This window comes from Equus asinus, chromosome 2 (assembly GCF_041296235.1).
Source record: "Equus asinus isolate D_3611 breed Donkey chromosome 2, EquAss-T2T_v2, whole genome shotgun sequence".
Taxonomy (NCBI): domain Eukaryota; kingdom Metazoa; phylum Chordata; class Mammalia; order Perissodactyla; family Equidae; genus Equus; species Equus asinus.
The window spans coordinates 174818113-174845039 of record NC_091791.1 but is presented as its reverse complement, the minus strand read 5'-3'; the positions used below and the strand labels follow the sequence as shown (position 1 = coordinate 174845039).

At 36.6% G+C, this 26927-nt stretch overlaps 1 long non-coding RNA gene across 1 annotated transcript in view; it reads left to right on the top strand.

The window, feature by feature from the left end:
* The window catches only part of LOC139046368 (uncharacterized), a 201160-nt gene that overhangs the window by 49023 nt on the left and 125210 nt on the right, over positions 1–26927 (top strand). Inside the window, exon 2 of the long non-coding RNA XR_011506338.1 lies at positions 16424–16550. This is a non-coding gene — a long non-coding RNA (uncharacterized lncRNA). The remainder of the gene's footprint in view (positions 1–16423; positions 16551–26927) is intronic.

The window sequence follows — 26927 nt, the reverse complement described above, 5'->3', positions numbered from 1 at the left end:
GACACCATGATTCCCATATGAACAATGCTTCATGTGATAGGCATGACCAATCTAAAGATAAGTATTTCAAAAGGAAAGAAAAAGTTAATTCTATTCTATGGGCTAAAACATAACAAGAGCAGGAAGATATTAGAACTTGGCTGACTTGGTATCATAGGTATTAATTCATAACAATAACAATAGTAAAATCAACAAAATATTCTCATTAATTATTAGAGGTGATTTGCGAAAAGCTACTCCAAATTTGTGCATTTGCAGTCTCTTATTTATCAATGAAAATCTTGGTTTCATGTAAACTTTTAATCTTGCCCAACTGCTCCCCATCTGAATCAGCTAAAACACAGACACAATCACGTGTCTTCAAAAATATTTGAGGGTTCACACAGAGAAAAATGATTTAAAATATGTGGATGTTACATTTCTTTTAGGCTGGCACACCGTTTCACAAGTTTCACTAAGGCAATCCTTTAATTCATTCCACCAGATCCTAGCAAACTATCCTAAGTAGTTCCAGATAAATTTATAGATAATTTTTCAAGTGTTACAGATTTCTTCATCAAGAGGTACTTTTAATAATTATTCTAATTTTTAAACAATATTTGATTCCCATCCAATAATTTGTTCCCATTGGATGTGAAGATTAACTGATTGTTGTTCTGCCTACAGCAACAAGTTATATTAATTAGTTGCCTTAAGTTGTCCTTCAGTTCTTTTGCAGTTATACTGAAAATTCAGTTATCTTATTTATCACATAATTATAAATCTGTTGTCTTGTTTTCTTCTAATTTATGAACATAGACACAAGACAAAGTCTAGAAACTGATCAGAGGTTTGGAAGTTTTGTTCATATTCTTTAGTAACAGATACATCTTTATGTATCTTTATGTATGATGGGGCAAACTCTCCATCAGCACCCGCATGTTTACCTCTGGTCAGATGTCTGTATGATAAAAGATGTTTGCCCCTCTGTGATAAACATTGAGAGAAAAGATTCAAGAAAAATAGATACTAAATTTTCATATGTCTTTCCAAATATGTGAAAATATGTAGAGTCATATTTGACCTGAGTTAATTCTGACTCTCCAACTCAGCATCATAGCCAGGAGACGTGCTTCCAAAGTTTCACTTATCAGAACTCTTGCCCACTTGTAACATTTTGAGTCAAAATCAAGAAGCAATTAAACTGGGCGCAATTAAATTCAGTATGCCAGTCTTACATTCAAGTCAGAACAGAAATGAAAATTAAAGAAAGTGCCAAATTTGACTGATCATTGAAAAAGATAAAGACTAAGAGTTTAAGCTTAACTGCTTTGTAATAATTTAAACCTCAAACTCTTAGAGACATGATGTTTTGAAATATTGAAATGATTCTTTTCTTTTTAGAAAAATAAAGTCTTTCAAGCAAGTATAAATTTCCTATTTTTCTTACTTGTCCAACTTCTACTAGACTTTATACCACATATCAGTGGTCATCTTCCCTTTAGAACTCTTCCTGAATCTTCACACTTACAGTATTTTCTTCTTTTCATACGTTAACGTGACTCAAATTCCTGTCCCTGTCACCTATTTTCCACAATCACATGCTGTCGGGTGCAAACTTTCTTCTAATAACTCCTTCATCTACTGCTTTCAGAGAACAGACTAATCCACTTAAATACGTTTTCTTTATATCCTTATAATTTGGGACTTTTTGGTGGTATAGGTGGTAGGGTATTTGGTGGTATAGGTGGTAAGGATTGGAGTTTAAAGCTTACCAAGGAAGAAGGACGCTTACCTCTAGTCTTCGAGTTGAAACTTTGAAGGTTTATACTCAAGAATTAAGGAGACACCAAAAATAAACTAACTCTCACAAAACTAAAACCCAGCTGCAAATGCGCTAAATCCTAATTGGAGTCTCAGGTTCTTCTCCTTGCCTTAGATCAAGAAGCAGCCTCACAGGTTGAGGGATCAATGATTGGTTTGGATTAGGGCAATCTGCCCCTAGCCTGACTCCCTGCCAGAATTAGAAGTAAATACTCGTTGGGGAAAGAGTACATCAGTCAAAGCCCAAACCACAAATTGTCTCTACAGTTTTCCATACACAATGTCTGACATTAACAAGAAGTTGTCGGGCATACCAGGACGCAAAACCAAAGTGCCCAATACTGAGAGAAAAGATAGACAATGCAATTTGACCCACAAGTGACCCAGATACTGGAGTTATCAAACAAGCTTTTAAAGAAGTGCAAATAACATTTTCAAGAAAGTAAGAGACGTTAAAATTTTTGGCAGAAGACTAGTCTGTATGAAATAAGCAAATGGATCTGCTAAAGCTGAAAAATAACAAGTAATTCAGAACTCAAGAAATGAGTTTTATAGCAGATAAACTTCTTTTAACTATTTTACTCTTTGCAGAGTGAAAGACTAGTGAGTTAGGCAAAAATTTCTGAAGCAGGACAAAACTTCTGCAAAATAGAGGATCGGTAAAGAGAAATTTAGGTCAGGAGAAAATATTCAAATTCAGGCATAGAGAGAATAAAGGATGTAAAATACAGAAAACAATATTATAGCCAGATAGGATGTGATGAAATGTGCAAAGCATGTGTCTGTGGAGCATCAGAAAAAGAGAAGAATGAGAATAAACAAAAGAAATATTCAAAAAGTCAATAAAAGAGAATTGTCCAAAACTAAACAATGACGCTGAGACACAAAAGAATATATTATATCAACATCGAGAGGAATAAATGCAAAGAAAAACACATTGTAATTATATCATAGTCTCACTGCTGAAAATCAAAGGCAGAGAAAACATTTTGAAAGCATCTAGAGATTCTGACATATTATATGCAAGACAGGAATGGTAAGAGTAATAACTTATTCCCAATAGTTGCAATGAAAGCTAGAGCACAATGAAACGACATTTTTTTCAATGGCCAATTTAGATTCTATAAACACAGAAAATATTCCTCGGAGATAAAGGCTAAGTAGAAACAGTTTCATAAACCGAGCAGATCCATATTAAAGAAATATCTCAGGAAGGTCTTCAGAAAGACAGAAGCAAGAGTATGCATGAAAAAATATAAAACAAAAAGCATAAAAATATGGGTAAATCCAAATAAACGTTGATTATCTAAACCAATAATGCTCAAATCTTACAGGGTTTAAAAATTTATTTATCTAACACAAGATGTAAGGCCTCAACACTAAAAATTACAAAACAGTACTGAAAGAAATTAAAGAATTAAATGGAGGAATTATGCCATCTTTACCAATTAGAAGATTCACTATTGTCATGTCAATTGTTACTCAAAAGTGAGGTAAAATTCAATAGAATCCCAATCAAAATCCCAGTTTTTTTGTATGGAAATTTAAAAACTGATTCTAATGTTTCTATGGAAATGCATAGAATCTAAAACAATCAAAGCAACCTTGAAGAAGAAGAATAAAGCTAGAGAATATACAACCAGATATCAAGACTTGCTATGCAGTTACAGTAATTAGACAGTGCCGTATTGTCACAAAGGCACGGCTACAATTCCAGGGGGAAGTATAAACTTTCCAAATAAGTGGTGGTGAATTAACTGGATATCTGCATGGAAAACACAAATTCTTCCTTGCTTTTACACCACGTACAAAGATTAGTTCAAGGTGGGTGGATCATAGAGAAATGTGATAATTAAAAGTCTAAATCTTCTAGAAGGAAACAGAGGGAATTATATTTAAGACTTTGCATTAGGCAAATGTTTCTTACACAAGATATGAAAACAACCATTAAGTAAAAAATAGATAAATTAGATTCCATTAGAATCTATAGCATCTTTTCATTAAAATATACCATTAAGAGAGTGAAAGGCAAGTCAGAAACTAGGAAACCAGATTTGTAACGTCTATGTCCAACAAAGGACTCAAGTTCATAACATATTTGGGATTCCAATCAAAAAAAGACGTGCAACTCAAATTTAAAATGGGCAAAAGAACTCCGCATGAACTTCACAAATATGGATCAATTGTAAATTAACACATCGTTGATGGGACTATAAATTGCTACAAACACTTTTGAAATCTATTTGGTAGTGTCTATGAGAACTAAACACGCAACTAGTCTATTATTCAATGATTCCATGCCTACGTGTATACCCAACAGAAAATGAGTGCTGATGTCCACCAAAAGAGATAAACATACACGTATTGACATATAGATTGTAGATAAATAGCTAGAGTGATAGATGCATGTATACACATACATAGGTATGAACATGCATATGCGCAGACATACAAACCATCATAAAACTGGAAGGCACTTATGAGTAATAAAGAGGGGGGGAGATATCATTTTACCCACTTTACAGATGGAACAAGTGAGGCACTGAGAGGTAAGGATGTAGATCCTGACTACTGGGTGTCTAGGGAATCAGGGACAAAGGCAAGTTCTCCCAGACTGTGAGTGACACGAATACATAAACAGGATTGGTTGCGCTTTCCATTGGCCTTGGTTTTGGCCCTGGAACAAAACTCAATGAAGTATTATTGAACGCATGAAGGAATAAATCATCTCTTCATGCCTACAACCCCAAAATTAGAGCTTGTAGAAGAAAGAGAGGCAGACAAGATCAGGCTGGAACGAACTACTCAAGGCACAGGTGGTCAGGGAGAGAGTAATAATTTTCCTGCTCCATCTATTCCACATGCCACCATAAGACATGCTCAAGGAAACACTTTCAATGTTGTATATTTCCTTAGTGATGGAACTTTTTACAAAAAGCACTTTTATGTTATCATACAAGTTACAATAAAATTTTTTTAAAGACTAAAATATGTGTGGAATTTCATGATAGCAAGAGCAAAAAAAAAGCAGGAAAAGGATAAATGGCATTAAAATGTTTTAAATATTCTAAGCTCCTTGCACTCTCTGGAACGTAAAATTATCAATTTACATTAGACTTTAAGAAGTCAAGATGAATATTGTAATCTCTAGAATAACCATTAAAAGAGTAGAAAGAAATGAAGTAATAGCATGGCAGAAATTGCAAACTAAAAAGTATTTGAATTATCCAAAAAAAGGAGAGGCAGGAAAAAAGAAAAGGAACCCAGAACAGTTGGGACATATAGAAAACAAATAGTCAGGTAATAGATTAAACCCAAATATATCAGTAGTTATATTAAATTTAAGTGAACTAAATATTCCATTAAAATACAGCAATTACAAAACTGGATTAAAAAAACTATATGATGCTTACAAAAGACATTAAATAGAAGGTTACAGAAAAGTTGAAGAGAAAGGATATAAAAAAGATATACCATGTAAACACCGAAAAAAGGACAGCTGTTATAACTATATTTTCTTCAAACAAAGACTTTAAAGACAAGTAGTATTGCTAGACAGAAAGACAGAAATTTCATAATAATAAAATCCATAAAGAAGATTGTAAAATTCTAAATTTTATGCACTCAGATAAAGAAGTCTAATTACATAAACTTCTTGGTAATAGTAATAAATGATAAAATTAACAAGGTCCAATATGCTTTCTTATAAAGTAAAGTACTTGGGCTTTGTTGCAGTTATTTTTCTTACACACGATTTTTTTTTTAATTTTACCACCTGTTGATTCAAAGCTTTGTTGTCACTAGGATGGATTCTGACTCCCAGCAATGCTGTGTACAGCCAAGTGGAGTCCTGCCCAGTCATTTTGCGTCATCCTCTTTTCTCCAGGCTTTATGTCAGATAGCGCTTCACTGCTATTCATAGGGCTGTCATGGCCAATTTTTCGAAAGTGGGTGGTTGATTCCTTCTTCCTAGTCTGAGTCTGATAGCTGGAACCTGTCCACCAAGGGTGACCTGCTGATATTTGAAATACCGGTGGCACAGCTTTCAGCATCACAGCAACATGCAGCCACCACAGTATGACAGCCAACAGATGGGTGGTGTGGTTCCCTTATCAGGAAATGAACCCAGCCTGTGGCAGTGAGACCATCAAATCCTAATCACTAGACCACGAGATTCAAAGCTATGTTCCAAAAAATAGAGGCTGGCATTCTTCTAAGTGCCAGATGCATGATGATAATATATGTATATATTTTGACCTGATTTGTCTCACCATTTTAATTATAAGATCTTTGAATACGGATCCTGTTTCATAACTTTGTGTCTTTCACATCTTGTAGCAGAGTACTTACACATAATAAATGCTCAAAAATAATAGCTAATTGACTAAATAGATGGAAGTTTGTGGTATCTTCCATAAGAGCTACTGTCTTTCTCCTGCCATGGAGCTTTTAAAATCTCTTGTTTTGTAATAATTAACTGTGATTAGACAACATAGTATTATATTTTCATACTGTGGATAAATAAGTTATATTGATTGGCCATTAAAACATCCAGAAATTAGAAAGAGCTTAGTTAATCTATAAGTAAAGAAACTTGTTTTCAAAGCTACTTTCTCTGTTTCCTTGCATGTACTAGATATCCAATCCAATACCATAATTAGTGTTAATTTCCAAATATAAGTTGTCTATGTTCACTAAACATAGATATTATAATCAATCCCCAATCAGAATTTTAACAATGTTTTTTTACAGCTACTCTATGTCTTCTGTATCCCAATGTCTCTCTCTCTCACAAAGCCTCTTCTTAATATGGAAACGGAGTAAAATCTTATGTCCTAAATAGAAACAGAGATAACAACAAAACAACAACACCACCACCAATAAAACCTTAATTTTTCACCCAGTATTCTCCTTAGGATTTTTTCATCTAATCTGAAAAAGTAATAGTCTGCATTCATTCTCTCTTTTTCACTCCTTAAGATTTGCCAACCAGATTCTGTTTCCAACAATGTTAATGCCAAACCTCCTAAACTCATGATATCTTTTTAGTCTTTCTCCTATCCCATACTCACCGAAGTGTCTCTTGAAATTCTCCCCTAATGGTAATTCCCATTGCCCTACTTTTTCCTTATACGCCTATTTTACTCTGTCCACTATTTAGTTTACTAGGAAAGCTCTTTTCCCTTTGTCTGGTCCTTCCAAGTAGGCAGACCTCCAACGTTGAAGACAGAATTCCCTTCTCTTCTCACCCTACACAGACTCTGTCTGCAATCTCATCAACCCTGGCAACATCATGTATTTATTTCTGTGTGAATGATTCCCAAGTTTCACTTATGGCCCTGCACCTCTTTCTGCCTGCTAAAAACTGCCATATGAATGTCTACTAATTAATCACCAAAGTCTATTCATTTTACCCCTTAAAATATCTCTAGAATCTTTATCATTTTTTCCCAGTGTCCCTACTTTAGCTCAGGTCTCAAATATCTCTTATGTAATCTAACGTAAAAGTTACTTATTTATTTTTCTTGCCTTCAGCCTTTAATCTCCAAACTGTCAGTGGAACTTCATTTCCCAAAGTGAATTTTTTATAGAGACTCATATCAAGAAAGCCAACCCTGGGGGCCAGCCCCGTGGCACAGCAGTTAAGCGCGCACGTTCTGCTTTGGTGGCCTGGGGTTTGCTGTTTGAATCCCAGGTACGGACGTGGCACCACTTAGAAAGCCATGCTGTGGTAGATGTCCCACATATAAAGTAGAGGAAGATGGGCACAGATGTTAGCTCAGGGCCAGTCTTCCTCAAAAAAAAAAAAAAGAAAAGAAAAGAAAAAAGAAAGCCAATCCTGGTGGTCTAGTGATAAGATTTGGTGCTCTCGCTGAGTTCATTTCCTAGTCAGGGAACCACACCACTCGCCTGTCACTTTTCATACTGCGGCGGCTGTGTGTTGCTGTGATGCGGAAAGCTATGCGCCTGGTATTTCAAATACCAGCGGGGTCACCCGTGGTGGACAGGTTTCAGCGGAGCTTCCAGACTAAGGCAGACTAGGAAGAAGAATGTGGCCACCTAATTCTGAAGAAAATGATCATGAAAACCCTATGAATAGGAGCGGAGCATTGTCTGATATAGCACCAGAAGACAAGAGAGTGGCACAAAAAATACTGGGCAGGGTTCCACTCTACTGTTCACAGGGTCACTAGGAATGGGAACCAGCTTGATGGCCCTAACAACATATCAGGAAATGTTCCTTGAGGAAAAAAATTCAAGGGGTCAAAAATATTTGAGTAATGCTACATCTTAGAGCCTGTGTGCAAAGAATCATAATGACTACTAACACATGAAGTGCCCTAAGAAGTAATGTCTTTAGAATCGAGTATTTAGGGGCCGACCTCATGGCTGAGTGGTTAAATTTGAGTGCTCTGCTTCGGAGGCCCAGGCTTTTGCCGGTTTGGATCCTGGATACGAACATGGCACTGCTCATCAGGCCGTGCTGAGGCTGCATCTCACATAGCACAACCAGAAGCACTCACAACTAGAATATACAACTATAAACTGGGGCGGGGGGCGCTTTGGGGAGAAGAAGAAAAAAAGAAGATTGGCAACAGATGTTAGCTCAGGTGTCAATCTTTAAAAAAAAAAGAATCTAGTATTTAGTCAAGTATTCTGTGGAATACACTTTGGCAAAAGCTGTGCTCCAGTTGCTAAAGTTGCTCCTCCCTGCTCCTATTCAACAGGACCAACCTTCTCGCTTTTGTCCTCCAAGGTTTTTACTCTAACGTGCATCACAGTCCATTCAAAATATTTTAATTTCTTAGGAGAGAACAATCTGTCTCGTCCGTCTTTTATTTTTCTGTGGTGCCTATCGTGATCCACTCTACTCAAAAATATTCAGTGAATACTTCACAATTTTGGATTGAATTTTCTTCATAGGTAAATTAAAAGAGTAATCCCTTACTATTTTTGAAATTCAGGATTTTTCCATTAATATTTAATGATCTGAATATTATTCGTGACTGCCCATGAAAGTGTCAGACATTTTGAAAAAGTTCTTAATCCAGGCCACCGAACAAGTATAGTATCAATTTCAGGACATTAAATAGCTCCATACTGAACTGAATGAGTTAAACCTACTCCCAAAGTGTCTAAAACTCTGGAAGGAAGTGATTTACTTACTTTCACGAGCTCATTAATTAAGTGCTCATGATACTCAAGGCTTTTACCAGAAATAGAGATGATTCAGTCTCTTTCTGGAGAGACCAACATCAGTTTCTATCTGTTATTATTAGAATACAAATGCAGCTTATTGGTATCTGCCACCCCTGGGGGACAATGAAGCACATCACAAAGAGAAAATATTGGCACAATGGTTGTCTCCAGCTAAAATTACCTAAGAAACAGACGTTGCTGTCGAATAGGGTGATGTGTGCTGGCAGAGTTACGTGAGAAGTTTGAATTGCCTCTTCCTGCATTATGTCTAGCATGTCAAGCTCTCAGATTCGTTGGGGTAGACCTGCTATTCTATCCCTTCTTTCACGATTAACTCAAGGTAGCTCAAAGCAACAAGCTTCCTGATGGTAATACCATTCGTTTGTAGGCAAATATGGTAACGTGATAACTTTCTAAGAGAAGTAATGTTTGTTAGGACACTAGAGATGCTTCTGATTTTTCCTGGGCTATGACATGACATTTCTCTTCCAAATATTTATCTACTGAAGATTCCATTTATATGCTCTGGATTGAATATGCCTATTCTCTTAAAAGACTAAATCTTTTCTTATATGAGCATCTTTAGCTATTCAATGGAAACCAAATCAGTTGGGAAAACGAGGTTAATTTCTCAGTCCTGAACACGGGAAATTAGATACTCAGTCTTGCTGAATTCCTAATGGAATCTGTGAATCTAAATCTTTTTATGCCATTACCTATTTGCTGCAAAGCTATGAGGAATGGGGAAGTTTAAATGCTTCAGCCATTTCTTTTGAAAAACTTTCATGTGCATTTTAAATTCATGGAATTGCAGAGGAAAGGAAAATAATTTTCCTGTAAATTAAGTCATGATGTTCTTGATGATCGGGTCAGACCAGCTGATAAGCTCTCCGTAGGAATGCAGCACAGCAATCGACTGTCATAAAGATTAACATCCATTTGCTTAGCTAATGAGTGCCACATGCACAGCATATCCAAAGCTCATGCTTTAAAAGGTTGTATCCATTTTTATCATCACATCTGGAAGCACATCCAGTGTGGTATACAGCTGCATGACTGATTTTCATGTTTGTGGTTTGTAATCAGTCTCGTTAATTTTTAGTCATATTCCACATATACTGGTGGACTTGGAAATATATATTATTGGACATCTGGCAAAGTTCCACTTTTCAGGTGCTTATAAATGCATTTCAGCACTATTTTTCTTTCTCTTTGGCCTTGCCTGGTTCTTTCTTGCTAATTTTGATGTGCATAATATCTTACAAAAGCTAGCCCTTCGTAGGTGACAACGCAATGACAGTTTGCACAGGGATTGCTTTAAGTAGACATTTTCAATTACAAGAGAGTCACATGACCCCATTTGGTCTTTTTCAGTGCTATTAAAGTAAGGAAGAAAAGGAAATGTATTCACAAAATGTTAAATTAAATGTTTAAAATTAGCCTTTGCCGTATTTTGCTTTGAAATACCTGCATGTGTACTTTTAAAGATGTCTAAATGATGTGTCATGTTATGTTGAGTATCTTCTTTCAAAATAAATCCTGCCCCTCAAGGATATCTATATCCAAAGTAGCTATGCCGTAATGTAGACTATAATAGCCCTTCTGTGCTAAGAAGAACAGGGATAGAAATAGATACTGTATGACTAAATGCTGATTGACAGCTCCATCACAGGCACGGTACTTCTTCAGCTAAACTGCAATAAAGAGACTTCATATCATACCATTCATCGGATAATCAAATAGCGTAAACAGATGTAACCTTGTGGAAAAAAATTGTCTACTCGATTATAATGATAAATTGAACATTTACTTTTTAAATATCTTAGATAAAGATCACAAAAGTAAGTGTTGATTCACAAGGCAAACTTTCTTCTCAATTATCCTTTTAAATGTTGGTTCTAATAGAAAATAACTCTATATCTGGGTACTCTTTAAATACGTGAAGGCAAAATATTTTCTTAGGATCTAAGAATTTTTAAAATGTAAACGCTGATTGAAATACCTCCATGTTACAGATTAGAGACAGCTTAAAAGCTCCTGCAAAAGGAAACTGCACTTTCAAACCTGTCAAAGTTTACTGCATTGGTATATTATTGGGGAAAAAACCTGCAGAATTCTTGTCATCAAAAGTTTTACAAGAAATACGTAGGATGCTTTCAAAAGCAAAGCACTTTACTAACAGAATCACACATGACAATGAAAGGCATCATTACTACGAGTAGCACAGACTGATCTAAATGCATGCTTGGAATCATGGAGCCCTCAAGAACTCCTTATCAGTTGCAAGAACTTATATAAAAATTGATGAAGTAAAAAATAACAATTTAAGTCCCTTGTGTTGACCATACTTAGTGACTTTGTCACGTAGACAATATATACACTGAAAATTATTTTCCTTTGATTTCTTTTACTTTTATTGTTATTACTCCTAATAACTGCATCTCTGACATCAAGAGTTACTACTGGGTCAATTATAACCCACACTGTCTGTATAAATCATCTTTCATCCAAATCGATGAGAGAGTTGATGCAAAACACATGATTATGTTCATTTCTGATTTTGTTTCTTACTGATGGCAATATTTTTCCATCATCTTTTTGTTAATACTGGATATTTTTTTAAAATAGAAGTTAACAAGTTCTAAGGTTAAAATTTGTATCTGTTTTGATCCACATGAGGGAACTGAATCGAGATACTCTCAATGATAGAGCAGAAGGGAGTGTAATTAATGGCATCCACACAGAATCGTTGGGACATATAGAGTTTCTGAATGTCTGAATTCAGCAATGCCGTCAGTGTTTTGGCTGGCAGCCTATAACCTCCTTTTAACCTGAGCCCAGCTTACTCAGCAAGCTATGGCAAATGACTGCTGAGCTGTTACTTTCTTATTTCAAAATACACCTCCAGTTGAGAGAGGGACATGCTCTTTTACATATGGTATGGGATTTTGTTTGGGAACTCCATTTTCTGTCACGAGTTTTTTAAAGAAACGTGCAGCAGTGGCAGTGGCAAAAAAATCAGAAACTTTGGAAAGGAAGGAAGGGAGGGTGAACTCACATAAACTGAGATGCGGCACTTGTTTTGGTCAGGCACAGAGAAGTTTAGAAACACTCCGTAGGTGGGCCAACAAAATCTATCCTGTAGGACATGGACTACAGAGTTCTGAGCTAAAGTCCTTCCATCCAGCCTGTAATGCCACCGCCTCTCACAGCTAAACAAGAACAAGTTTATTCTCCTCTCCCGTACATTTACATAGCTAAAGAAGCAGGACTAGAGTGTTGGTGACAAGAAGCAGGAATTATACTGACGGCGTGTGCATCGGAGGGTCTGTAAGGAGGAGGGAGGAGGAAATAGTGGCAAAAGTGATGAGCCATCTCCTAAAGAGTGATGATTACCAGGACAATGACCACAAATTCCCCACACTGTCTGGAAAACACCTGTGCTTCCAAAGCTAGCAGCTGAAGTGAGTCAAGTAGAAAATTCAAGCAATATACTTCTTTCATTCATTGGGTCATGCTTCCTACAAATATTTATTGAGAACAGCCTGTGTTCAAGACGCTGTGGTAATGCTGTGGGTAGATATAGCACTGAACAAGATGAAGACCTGGGCCTCATGAAGCTTACAATCTAGTTAGGAGACATATCATAAACAAGTAAATACATACTAAATTTCAATCAGTGACAAATGCTATTAGGAAACATAAAGGAAGATAAAAATGGGATAGATACTGACAACATGTGGTGGGGGATGTGGACACTATTTCCTATTGGGTGATCAGTGAAAGGTCGATCTAAGGAGGTGGAATATGAACAGAAATGTTAGGGAGTGAACCATGTAAAGATCTTACAAAGAATTTCCAGGAAAGAGAATAGCAAATACAAAGTATCTAAAGTTAAAATAAGTCTGGTTTCTAGCATTAAAACAAGAAAGTCACTGTTGCCAGAGTAATAGCTAAGCAGAGAATGAATGGAAATCATAATAGAAGATTAGGCAAAGTCCAGTTCATACAGGCTTTCATAAGCCATGGCAATGGGTTTGACTTTTTATTCTGAAGTTGATGAGAAACGATTAGCGATATCTCTGAGGAGGAGAGATATGAAACTTGTTTAAATTTTTAAATGACTCCAAGGATTCTGGTCTGAGCAAATTGATGAACAGTGGCATTATTTGCTGAGGTGAAGAAAACTAGAGAGGAACAGATTGCAGAGAGGGGTGGGGGAAGATGAGGAAAAAAGTTCTAATTTAGATTAAGTTTGTGGTGTGTATTAGAGAACAGAAAGATAATGTTGAGTAGATAATTGAATATAAAAATCTAGAGCCCAGGGGAGAGGTCTGTACTGATGGAAAAGATTTAGACGTCATCAGCATTTAGATGCTATATTTAAGGTGATGGAACTAGAAGAGACCGTATAGAGGTTGACAGTGGATAGAAAAGAGAATATCAAGAACTGAGTTAGGGCTTTCTAACATGAAGAAGAGGAGACTGCAAAATAAATGGAGAACAATCATATGGAAGGAGGAAAAGAAACAATGTGTTGTCTCATAAGCTAAGTAAAGAGAGTATGTCAATAATGAGGCAGTGGACAACTCTGTCACATTCTGCAAAGAGATCAAGTATGAAGAGGACTGAGAATAGATCATTGGATTTGGCAAATGATAGGTGTCAATGATGTCCTTGACAAAGTTTTAGTGGAATAGCATGGACAAAAGCCTGACTGGAAAGGATGAAGAAAGAATGGGAAGTAAAGAAGTGATGAAAGCAAGACATTAAATTGGAGTCTCAGTTTCCTCGTTAATAAAATGCAGAAATTGATCCAAATAATCTGAAATCCCTTCTGTCTAAACATTTTTTCATATTTTTATCATGAGTTTGAGCTCTTTTTATATCTGCCATTTTGACAAATGCTAGATTCCTTGTTCATTTCATTACCTTCCTTTGCAATTAAAAATGAGAGAGAAACATTGGACATTAGCTGTTTCTCCCCAGAACTAATTTCATAATTTCACAGGTCATGTAACATTATTACCTGTTAGATTATGCCGATATTTTTAGGCTGTTATTTTGGATTTGTTGCCATTAATAGGGAAATATTTTCATTTCCTGATGCTCAATATTTTCTTAATACATTCTTTTCAGAAAACTACTATCTTAAGCCACCTCTGCAGAAAAATGTAACAATTGGCAGCATTGCAAGAAAATTTAAAATATATTAATATAGCCTAAGAGGAGTTAATAGGATGCTTTTATTTCTGATCCAAAATAAGCAATGGTTTCAACAATTAGACATTTTAAATGTATAGAAGGTATTCCTATCTTGGCAATATGAACACTCAAGTCAGTGAATTACTTCCCATGGAAAGAACAGAATGAAAACCTCCTGTTTAGGTTATGTCTTCCGTATACTAAGTACTAAAAATTTAACAACTCTGGCCATTCAAGCAACACTTCTACTCTTCTACTATTAGCACTGCTAGTCGTAGTAATAATGATAATAATAACGAGTAGATCAGGCTAGAGTGATCTGTTGGATTTGGTCTACCTTTCAACAGAGTAAAATGTCAATGGCCAAGCAGTACTTTAGTCAGACATTTAACCCTGGTGCATGTGGCCCCAGATCTTTCAACATTAAACCCCTGTTTCTATAAAGCAGATTGAATTATGCTGCTTGGAGAGATCCTGTGATATCGTGATTTATAATAAGAAACATATATTTGGTCTTCTTCCAATTTCTAGCACAGAGTTAAAACCCTTGGAATTTTCTAAGACAGCAATAAGGTGTCTTTTGTCATGTGAATGAGGCGACTTATGGAAGCGCCTAAGAATGAGGGTTGGTCACCAGAAGAACCGACCAAGTGATTAGGGGGTTGGAACTTTCAGTCCCACCCCACAACCTCTGGGGAGGGGAGCAGGGCTGGTGATTGATCAGCAATGGCCAATGATTTAATCAATCATGCCTATGTAATGAAGCCTCCATAAAACCCCCAAAGGAGAGGGTTCGGAGAACTTTTGTGTTGGTGAACATATGGCGATTTAGGGAGAATGGTGCACCTGGAGAGGGCATGGAAGCCCTGTGCCCTTTCCCCATACCCCGCCCTATGCATCTCTTCTTTCTGGCTGTTCCTGAGTTATATCCTCTTACAATAAACTGGTGATCTAGTAAATAACATGTTTCTCTGAGTTCCGTGAGCTGCTCTAGCAAATTAATCAAATCTGAGGAAAGTGTCTTGGGAACCTCTGATTTATAGCCAGTCAGTCAGAAGTACAGGTAGCAACTTGGACTTGCAACCGGCATCTGAATTTTAAGGAGAAGTCATTGGAACCTCCAATCTATAGCCAGTCTGTCAGAAGCATAGGTGATAACCTGGGCTTGAGACTGGCCTCTGAAATGTGTGCATGTGTTTGGGCAGGGGGACAGCCTCATAGGACTGAACCCTTAACATGTGGGATCTGATGCTATTTCTGGGTAGATAGTGTCAGAATTGAGTTGAATTGAATTGAATTCTCAAACACTAGAATTGCTTGGTGTTGTGTGGGAAGCGCCCCCAACACATGTTGGAACTGGGTCCAGGAAACTAAAATAGGGCCTGATTGGAATTCAAGTTGTATGTTTTTTGCTTTTTGGTTTTTGCTCTGGAAGATTGACTCTGAGCTAACATCTGTTGCCAATATTCCTCTTTTCGCTTGAGGAAGACTATCCTGAGCTAACATCTGTGTGAACCTTTTTCTATTTTGTATGTGGGTTGCTGTCACAGCATGGCCACTGATGAGTGGTGTAGGTCTGTGCCTGGGAACTGAACCCAGGCTGCCTAAGTGGAATACACTGAATTTAACTACTAGTCCACAGGGCCAGCCCCCAAGTTGTGTGTTTAATGTAAAACGGGTTATCTTCCTGATAAATCAGAAAGATAACCCATTAAAGTGATTTTATGGACCCCTTTTTCCAAATATGGTGGTTTGCTTTTAGCTTATAAACTATTTTTTCTAAACAAACCAAGGTTTATTTTCAGATCAATAACAATTACAATGTGATTCTGAATTATATTTGTTTAATATAGCATTAAGAAATAATACCCTTGTATAATATTTTGAGGTATTACACCTCATTAAAAATTCTGGTTGGTAATTTATTTTGAAAATTTTCTGGAAGGATTTTCCTTGCTTAGAGGAAATGACATTTCTTGTCATTTCAAGTCGTGGAAACAAATAGTTCATAAATAAAAGTAGTATTATGGAATAATTCAGAATTCACATGAAAAAAACTAATCAATTGTCCTTTCTGCCAGATTATGGACATTAAGGACTTTTCTCTTAGAGCTCAGGTTTAACAAACAGTATTTTCTAATTAGCCAGTAGGCGGGCAGTCACACCCCATCTGCTCTTCTCTCAACTCATAACACACTCCGTCTATCTCTTCCAGCCCTGCCTCAAGCTCCTGCTGTTCTCCACTTAGCATTGACTTCATTTCTGCCCTGCTCCCAACCCATCCTTGTTTGGAGCTGTCAGCTTTGGTTCTTCTGTGACTCAGCGCTGAGTTTCATATCAGAGTAAGTTGAAATCCATTTCCAAGCCATTAACTCTGTATTCGCTCAAGTCAAGAGTCACAACCCCACGTAAACCCTCAGTATATTCCCCTAGGTCTTGACCCATTCTTTTGTGGAGATTACAAGTTCTCCTTCAATCAGTCACAATAAAATCCAAATAAGGGTTAAATCCTGAGCCTACTTGGATTTGAAAACTTTTCCCACTCTAGCTGCACACAGAGAAAGATTTGAAGCTACAAGGACAGAATCTGATAGAACGTCTCTCTCTCTAGTCATGTGCAAGGATAGATTAAAGCTAAACATGGCTCAGATCAATCAAAAGTTCAGACTGCTGAAAACTGCTTTGACTCTGGGAAACTGATGCAGCTTGGTATTAGGCGAAAATCTATGAAGTAAGAAAGCTACCTTGAAAGAATTTTTGAAAGATATCCATTGTATCTGATGTAACCTTTGATTATGATAGTATAGTACGATGTTCCTTCAAATATGTTGGGTAAATTCTTACTTAGCAGTAAGAGGATAGAAGAAAAAAATATTGCTAGTCTATTTTGTTTGTAGTAGCAGATAACAAGTATGATACTCTGATCATTCACATTTGCATATGATGGGTATCATTGCACTTTTTCTTGCTGCCCATATTTTAGTGTTTAGTTAGTGATATTGACACCTAAACAAAGATTTGGCCCCTGTTTGGAGTGGCCTGGAACTCAGCTGCTGAAATTTTCCGGCTTATTTGTCCACATCTTAAATACAGGAGTCTGCCTTAGTGCTCATAGTTCTTATCCATAATAAGAGATTGTTCAAGGTTAAGATCTAATTAGAAGAAAATACTATCCTAAGCTGTAAAAACTTTACCTCTCATTCCTTTGTGATCTTATTTTTTTTGGTAAATTTTACATATTGCATCATTCCACACTTTCATTTTTAATTAAAAATAATTATATATCATTCCCAGAAAGTATTGAAAGCTTTTTCAAGATACTCTGGAACATTCGTTACCCAGGGATTGCTTCTTTTTTCTTAAAAGAAAGAATCCAAACTTGCAAACTATTTGGCTGCTCCCACAAGGAGCATGTTTGCTGGTATCTTTGAGTCCCCCTCACTTGCTGCTAGCTCTCATGTGGCAGATTGGGTCCAGATTCTGACTTAAATGTCTAGGGTAGGAAAACTCAGAAGGTGAATTTGCAGTGAGGCCTCCGTATACTAAAAGCTGCCGCTTAACTGGCAGTAAGTGCAGCAGCAAAATTAGAGCCTGTAAGAAAATGGATTTTAAAAAATGTCTTGAATGTGAGCATAAATTACAAACAAAGATTAAGTGCCACATGCTTACAAAACTTCTCTTCCCAAAAAAAAAGGTGATACATTATTTCTGATTTTAAAATAAATGTCATTTATTTATTTATTTACTTCTTTGCTCCTTGGTCAACAAATGTTCAATGTAACGTTGCTGCTCAATTACCAACACAGCCTGCTCGTTTTCTGAGCTGACTACACTCTCACCTTGACTCAGCGCTCACTACCTTTGTCCCGCCCCTGCGGAGTCCAGAAATCTGGCAAAATAAGCACTGACTAACGAAAACCAAGGAAATGCCATTTGGGTTCTCTGCCAATCAGGCAGTAATCTGGTGGTGACTCTCCGGGCTTGACAGATAGAAAGATTTAGCTGTGATTGTGTCTGATGTCACGCGAGTGAGTCAGGATGGGGTTGTGTTCATCAGTCTGTTTCCATCAGGAGCTTATAAAGGAGAAAATCCCTTCACTCTGTGATAATTCTTCTCTCTGTTTGACCTTTCCTAGCACCTGCAGAGAACAGGTCATGCCGTGATCCCGTCAAGCGCATTCCTTCACCCACACACCACACGCACATGCACACCCACACTTTATACAATGTAAACTAAGTATTCAAAGAAAAGCGTAAGGACCCAGAGGTACATATTTAAGTTAGAAAGCTTTTCTTGTTTCTTTTTGAAATCTAAGATGTCATTGAATTTGCAGGAGTAGAATTGCTTCCTTTTCTCACTTGAACTTGACCTTTCTGGATTCATTCTAAATCCTACCCAGGCAGCAATCTAAATGATGGAAATGGTAGATACTAAAAACTGATGACACTGTTCTTTTAGTCCAGTGAAAAAAGAACCTAAAAAGAAAGCAAGAAGACTTACTTGTATTGGTAGATTATTTTTGTGGTTATCCATCAAATAGATGGATCTTATCCAATATATCTGCTCATAATGTTCTCTTTTTTTTTATTATGTATAGAAAACCTGCACTTCATCAAATTACTTCTGCCGGTTTTCTATACATACAGTAAATGATTTCAGAAATTAACTCAGTAGAGCTCTTTGTTCAAATTTGTCATTTATCTATTAAAATTCTTCAGCTTTTGTCAGACAATGTACTTAGCTCTGTAATAAAAGTCCCTGAAGATATGTGTGTGATTTGTCAAAAGAGAGACAAAAAGTGTATAAAACTTGAAAATGTCAGCAATCAGGAGATTTAACAGACTTTAGTAAATTTACATAGAATGAATAGAAATCCTTGATATTAATAAACTTAGCTCAGGGGAGTAAAATAGAGGGGGCAAAGAATGATAACTTGAATACAATTTCGACATCACTTCTTCCAAAATTAAAAATTATTACGGATAAATGTGTGATAGAGTTTAAATAACATAAATGTAACTGTTTATCACCACTCCAAAGTTTCAGAGCGAGAATTTTTTTCTGAAGTAAACCAGTAAAGTATGTAATTTTTCACTTAGTTTATTTTCTCCAACACGGGAACTACTGTTAAATGAGACAAGACATATTACATATGATAAGATTGCCTGGCAGAGGGTGGATAGGAAGCAGATAGGTTGGCTTTATGGAATCCCAAAATATGTTGTATTAGTGTACCAGGATTGCCACAACAAAATGCCACAAACTGGGGGGCTTAAACAACAGACATTTATTTTCTCACAGTTCTGGAGGCTGGAAGTCCAAGATCAATGTTCATGTCTTCGGAGGCCTCTCTCTTTGGCTTGTAGATGGCAGTCTTCTCGCTGTGTCCTCACGTGGGTTTTCCTTTGTGCACGTGCATCCCTGGTGGCTCTTTTTGTGTCCAAATTTCTTCTTATAAGAACACCAGTCATATTGGACTCGAGCCCATCCTAATGAACCCTAGGGGGTTCGTTTTAACTTAATCACCTTTAAAGGCCCTAACTCCAAATGTAGTTATATTCTAGGGTACTAGGGCTGCAACATATGAGTTAGGAGGGAGGACACAATTCAACCAATAACATATGTGTTCTGGAATGAGAACAATTACAGCTTTCAGATTCCAAGATCTTGGCATCTTCTGCAGCAATCAGATGTGGGAGTCTCCTGTTGACACATAGGACCAACAGCAGTCCTATTCATGGATACCAGTGAAAGGGAAGTTCATTTGGAAGACTCTAAACCTCTAAATGCTTTGATCACATCTCTTCCTCTCCCTGCTAGAGGACAACACTGTAGCACATGTGAGGGGTGGGCAGAAGTTTGTATTAGTTGTTTATAGCTTTAATTCTAATCCTACATTTCCCATTGACCACAGAAAGTCTCTGAGCATGAAATTCTCCACACCCTTTAGCTCTTTTTTCTAGCTCCTTCTTTCCATGATGCTTTGCCTTTCTCTTCCTGGCCAGAGTGCCAACCAGTGTATTGCTATAGAACTGTGGGCATGCTAGTGTGTATATGGGAGTGGGGCAAGTCATGCAGAATTCAGTATACAGAAAGAGGAAAGATCTTCTTTTCCTTTTTTATTCCTTAATTGCTTTCTTGAAGTGATATCACATGAGAAAACATGTTAGTTAATAAACAGAACATGCTGACATATTTTCCCTCAGAACTGAATTTCTGATTGGGGAAAGTCATGGAACAAGAAAATGAAAGAATGAATAATGTTGGCAAAATGTATTTGAGCATATTAATTTTTATATTGGCACCATCATTTCATAAGTTTTATATTGGACTTAACTTCTTCATTATAAAGGCTTCCTCTCCTGTAAAACTCCTTTTATAAGTGGCTGAACAGTAGTGACAACAACAACAAACACAGAGTTTACTATGTGCCAGGCACTGTACTAAACATTTTACAAATAGGAAGCCTTTTGTTCTCACATCAGCCTTGTTAGGTATGTAGTATACTATGTCAATTTTACAGATGAAGATACTGAGCCAAAAGGAGGTTAACTGAGAACCCAGAACTGCACCCAGGCAGCCTGACTTCAGGGCCCAGTTTTCAGCCATGACTTTATACATCAGGAAAAAAATGGCTTATATTCCTGTGACCAGTATTCATGACAAATGGTAATTCTAACTTACAAAGGGGTCTGCTGTACTATTAACAGGGAAGAGAGGCAATTTTTTCAGAAAAGGAAACATTTTAACTGAAAAACTTGGACCATATGGTAAGGCAATCCATGCTTTTGTATTAGTTTCCCCTCTGGTGCTGTTTACTACTGTCCTGATGGGATATTTACTGACAACTTTTGCAGATCCTAATTGTCCTAATACATTATGGCTTCTTACAAAACAACCAGAACATAAATGATGCCCACCTAGATATTTTAAGTCTAGAACTTTATCATTGTAGAGCCAATTTCCATAACAAATTCAAAAGATTTTTTAAATGAAATTTCTATCTCCCATGATTATGCAACTCACCAGAGCACTTTTATGTGTGTCCTTAAAAATGTCAACTGTCTGAATGTTCAAGTTGTTGCTTCACAACCAATATGGCTGATGTAAGAATATATATGGCACAAAGACTGACCTTATTCTTTCCTCAGATGGAGCAAAGTCTTATACTGATGGATAAGACTCTAGCCAGTAATGAAATAAAGGAGGTCGACATATAAATTGAGTCTTTTTTTACTGAGTTGAAGATATGTGTAAGAATATTCCAGAAGGTTCACTAGCCAGTTTTGGCAAAGTCTATTAGTACTCCATGCATTCCACACATTTCCCTGTTTCACAGGCGGTTAGGTTGGAGCCATGTAAAAGTGTTAGGCAATGAGCTGTCAGCAGAAATATCACTCTGGTTCTAGGCATTTAAGAGCAGGCATGTCTCCTCCATTCTTCTCTACTTCTTCAACAGTGACCTTAAAGTTTATGTGTTCTAGCTGAGGCCACTACAAGACAACAGAGCCTTCTGTGGACCCTTGCTAACCGATATTGGACACGTAAGATTTGACGTGTTAAGCCATTGAGATTTGGCGATTGGTTTGTCACCACAACACAACTTAGCCATGTCCTCTGAAAATGTGGAAGTTAGGGCTGGGGTGAGGGTTTACTATGCCCTTGAACAGGCAAATTCAATGGACTTTCTTTACTTATTTCCCACACGTAAAATCACATCCCTTAAAGATCCAAAAAAGTATACCTTTTAACTTATTCTAAATTTTCTTTCCAGTTTCGATAGCTGACATCTGGGGATAGATGTTATTAAATGTGTAAACAATCACTGGTACAAACATGAAGAAAGATTAAAGAAAAAAATTCTTGGAACAAGAAAAATTTCAACAAAACTCACCTGGCTTTAACTACCTGTGCCTAGCAAAATTTCCTCCTTTCCTAATTTCACATTCATCTTGTGACCAATTATTGTGTTGAAAAGTTAGCTTCATTGAATGGCTGATGTGGTGCAACACCCAGATCCTCTTTTTAGGACCAAGGTGTACATTCCTCCAGCCGCCAGGGATGTGTCCTGCTCAGAGATCACAACTGAGACCCTCCTCAGGAATTTCAGTCCAGGGGAGAGTGCAGCATACCCAAAGTGTGCCCTTCTCCAAGGTGGCCCCCTTCCAATGACTTGCGAATGTGGTGGGTACAAACGTCTTGCCTCTGTGTGGGACATCTTTGAATTCCTATCCTAGCTTAGAAGTTCCCCACTGGATCTGCTGAGGCCTCTGTCTCAATTTCCTTGTGTTTTAACTCTTCCCTCTGCCCAGTCCTGTTTCCCTTGCTACCTAACAGAAACTGTTCTTCAGAGCTCTCCCAGTGAACCTCTTGCAGGTAAGTCTCTGACTCAGAGTTGGTTTCCCGAGGAAACTAATTTATGACATCCATAAGGCCCCAAATAGAATTGCAACTTATAATGAAAGGGTAGTTTGTGCATAAAGAAAATCTGAATTCTTATTCTTTCTTAAAATGTCTAAGATATGTGGCCTAATAATTCTGAATTATCATAAATAACAATTTTAATATAAAATTATACATTAAATAATTATTGGAATTATTTTAGTTTTCCAGAGAAATTGCAAAAATAGTGCAGAATTCATAGATGCTTTTCACTATTTCCTCTGTTAAAATATAAACTAAGGCGAATTAACAATTTTGAGTTTACTTGGGCAAAAATCAATGTGAATCGGGCACTATCCAATCTAGCCGATGGAAAGGAAGCCCAGGAGCTGGGCAAAATGAAAGACTTTTATAGGCAGAAGGTGAGCGGGAACAAGGCAGTTATACTAGACAAGACGGTGGGTTGGTTATCAAAAAGTTACTTTCCTTTAGGAGGTGGGAGGAGTCTACCAGGCAGATGACCTACCTACTGCTGATCAGGTGGCGGCTGATTGGCTTAAGATTCCATTTCTGGGAGAGCTGAAACTGTAATTAAGCCTCAGTCTGGTGACATGGGGCTTAGTACAAGCAACTCCATTTTGGGCATGTTGTCTTATTTTTAACACCTGAAGTGTTAATATCTTATGTTACCTTGGTACCATTGCCAAAACTAAGAAATAAACGTTGGTATATAACTATTAACTAACTTCTAGACTTCCAGACTTCACCTATTTTTCCGTTAATTTCTTCTTTCTGTTCTAGAATCACATCCAGGATACAACATCGCATTGAGATAACAGCCATTTTTAGTTGACAGATAAATATGTGTATATATACAAATAACTTTAAAGTGATTAACAACTATGAGAAATATATTTTTAAACCTGCATAAAAATAGTGTACCATCTGATACTAACTAGCTGTGTGACTTTATGCATATTTCTTCACTTCTCTGGGCCTTGATCAACATATCTATAAATAAGATGGGGTTAACTTTTATGATATCTTGAGTCCCTATCCATTTCTTACGTTCTATGCTTTGATACTGTTAAAGATGACATGAAATTTTGCAGAGCGATATAAAGAAATATTTCCTGTTAGAAAATTACAATTAGAACAGAAATTTTCTAATTAAGGTAAATGAAGTGGGCACGCCTCCGTACTCTTAATGGAGTTCTGTTACAATTTTTGATTGTTAATTCGAAATTTTTTTTTAAAAGTACCAGATAGTTCCCTTCAGCAATGAGCAGAATCAAAGATTGAGATAGAATAAGAAGAAAGTGCATCCATGAAATGAAGAAAAGATATTTGAAGTAATTCTTTGGAGAGTTTAGGGCAGAAAGAGAAGACTCCTGAAGGTCCATATCTCATTAGTTAACTATATTTACGTTGGGTCAGCAAAGAATTGACCTGGATTGGTAGAGCTGGTGATTAGAAAGCCTCAGAAGACGTCACCTTCTGATCAACACTTAATTATTTTTTGTAAATATGAAGCTAGTTCAACAGGTCAAAATGAGAATAATTATTATTCTGAAGAAGAACATTAATTTCTTGCAAATAAATTATGCTAATCTTTAGGCATATTATTGCAAAAGAAGAAAGAAAATACATAAAGAAGTACAGTACATGCTTTAATTCAAATCCCTTACATTATGAGAGTAATTTAATGAAACTCTATTTGTAACAGCTAATGATAATTTGTTAACAAACATTAACTTAAATATGAACACTAAGTGGTATTGCAAAGCCTTGTAAGGCTTGTAAAGTCTTGTAATATAAAGAGTGATTACTTGTTTAAATATATTCTAAAATTAACAATGGTTTTTTTAAGTATTTTCAACCGAGTCAATTTATTTAGAAAAATGATGTAGTGAATTTAGAAATTAATCAGATTACAATAGAGTTAAGTTTAATTTTTAGCAATGAGCATGTAATGTCCTAATTTTTAAAAAGCATTTTAAGTATTGGTCCTCTTACAAAAGGAAAATCTTATGGAAATTTATATTTTATTCACGCACCTGTGTGTGAAAGTCATTAATTTTTAAGAAAGTGAGTCATTTGGATACAACTCTGCTAAAAGATTTCTGTCTTTTGGAAATGGGTATAATGTCCACAAATACGATAGAATTAGATTTATTTAAAAGAATGATAGTATTTTTGTGTACTAACTAAACCACTCAAGCCATAAAATCTGTAGTGAAATCTTTTAGGTGTCAGAAGTCATGAGGCATGTGTGTGTATGGATGCATGCATGTGTTGGGGAGATGGGATGGGCTGTGAGGTGGTTGGGAGCTCTGCAGCCTTTCAGAGAAGCATGAGGTCCTTTTTAGCTGTGGGTATTATGAACATGGAAGAGAAATGTGGTTTCAAATTATGGCCATGGTTCTTCCTGGTAGGTGGTTCTGTTTCTTCTGAGAGAAACTGCAGGCCATTGGAAAGGAATCAGGCTTGCAGCTACTGTGGACATAGTCAAACTCTACAATTCAATTATTCTGATCAAATCAAATGACGGGGACTTCTCTTACAGATTAAAGGTCTCTTTGTGGTATGAATGGTTCAACTCAATTACTTAAGTGTCACATAGAAACAATAGTTGGACACTTCAAAAGGGTAGATGACGTTCAAATCTTTCATATTTGGCTTTGTAATCCATGATATTATTATTTTTCCAGCACATTTGCTTTCCTAATTGTGTTTTGCTTGGATTCATATTAAAAAGTTTGTCTTCCCTGAGCACACACCAGCTGGGTAGTGGGAGGAAAGGGCCTCAGAGCTAACCAGGCAGTGGGGCAATACAGCTCTAAGATTCAAAGTTAGTCATGAATAATTCACAAAGCAGATAATCCACCCATGGGTAAACAAAAGGTACTGGAATCATCCCAGGATTATTTTATCTCCCTTTCTAATTCTTAGACTACCAAATTATTCTTTAGTTTTTTACACTACTTAACAGGTACACTAAGATATTTTATTTAAAGATTTTTAATTTAAATTGATGACTCTTTAAAAACAATGATATTTATTTTGTTTATTCTTGGTTATATTTCCTTTTATTTGAAAGAAAGCTCTATCATATGTATGTGTAAATAGCTAATAAAATATGAGGTTAATACATTGTTGAGATCTAATAAATTGTAGATATTGCATTCTCATCTAACTTGCCATTCAACTAGGAGACAATTGTTTTGCCCCTCTGTCCTTCAGTTACTTCCTCTAGAATGTAGATGAGAATAAAAAAATCTTTAAAAGACATCCCGAGAATTAAGATAACAGGTGTCTGATATCAATAAATGGAAGGTACTATAAGTGCCTTGACTTTATTCTTTCTTTGCATATATCCATTGCCATATATGTCTCATTTAGGGTGCCAGAATAATTGTTGCTATAATTATTATTTTATATTCACTGAACAAGAGCAGAATTCTTGGTACAACACAACACATCGAGTAAAAGGTACTTTCTGTCCTGGGGAGAGCGTACAGGTAGTGGACTCCAGAAACAATAGAGAAATCTCAGAAACACCGGTTACTGTTCAGTAGTGAGTTATTCCATCAGGAAAAAAAGGGATGATTGTTATTCTCTTCCTTCTAAAAATGCCTTCTTGTTCTAATAAGTGAAGGAAGATAAATATGTAAATGCTCATATGTCACATATTTGCAGTCTGCAGAACACTTCCTTCTTTTGTAGACCATTTTAAGGAAGTTTGAAATTAAAATTATAGTCCACTCGCAGAGCTTGTGTAGTTCTGTGTCTAATCTATTTTCCATTCTAGGTATATACACACATTTGGATAAATCATTTTTCCTTTGAAACGCCACTCAACTTCCTCCCACACTAATTCCTTTCAGTATTGAAAGTCAACTTAAGTATTTTATTTAAGGGAACATGAAATATAACCTTTCTTTTAACACAAATGTAATCTCCTTTCTTAGCTTATCCCACCGTGAAGGCAGACACTGTCTTATTTGATTATATGATAAGTATGTCATCCGAGACCATCAATATGACTCTGCTGATTACATTCTCATCCTCGAAAATCTCTCTCCTTGTGTTATGGCATCATATTTTCTCTATTTTCATTCTTCTTGCTACTCCTTCTTTATCGCTTTCATGGACCCGTTATCTTGATCCAGCCTTGTTGAGTATTATCCAAGGCTCAGTCCTGCAGGTCTTGTTCTTTGCCTACCCTTTTGCCCTTTGGAGATCTTGCTCCCTCACCTTCCCATGGATATCCTTGCAGAGGGAAGATCTGTAACCTATAGATAACCACTGACTGTTCTGGCTCAGCAAAGCACCA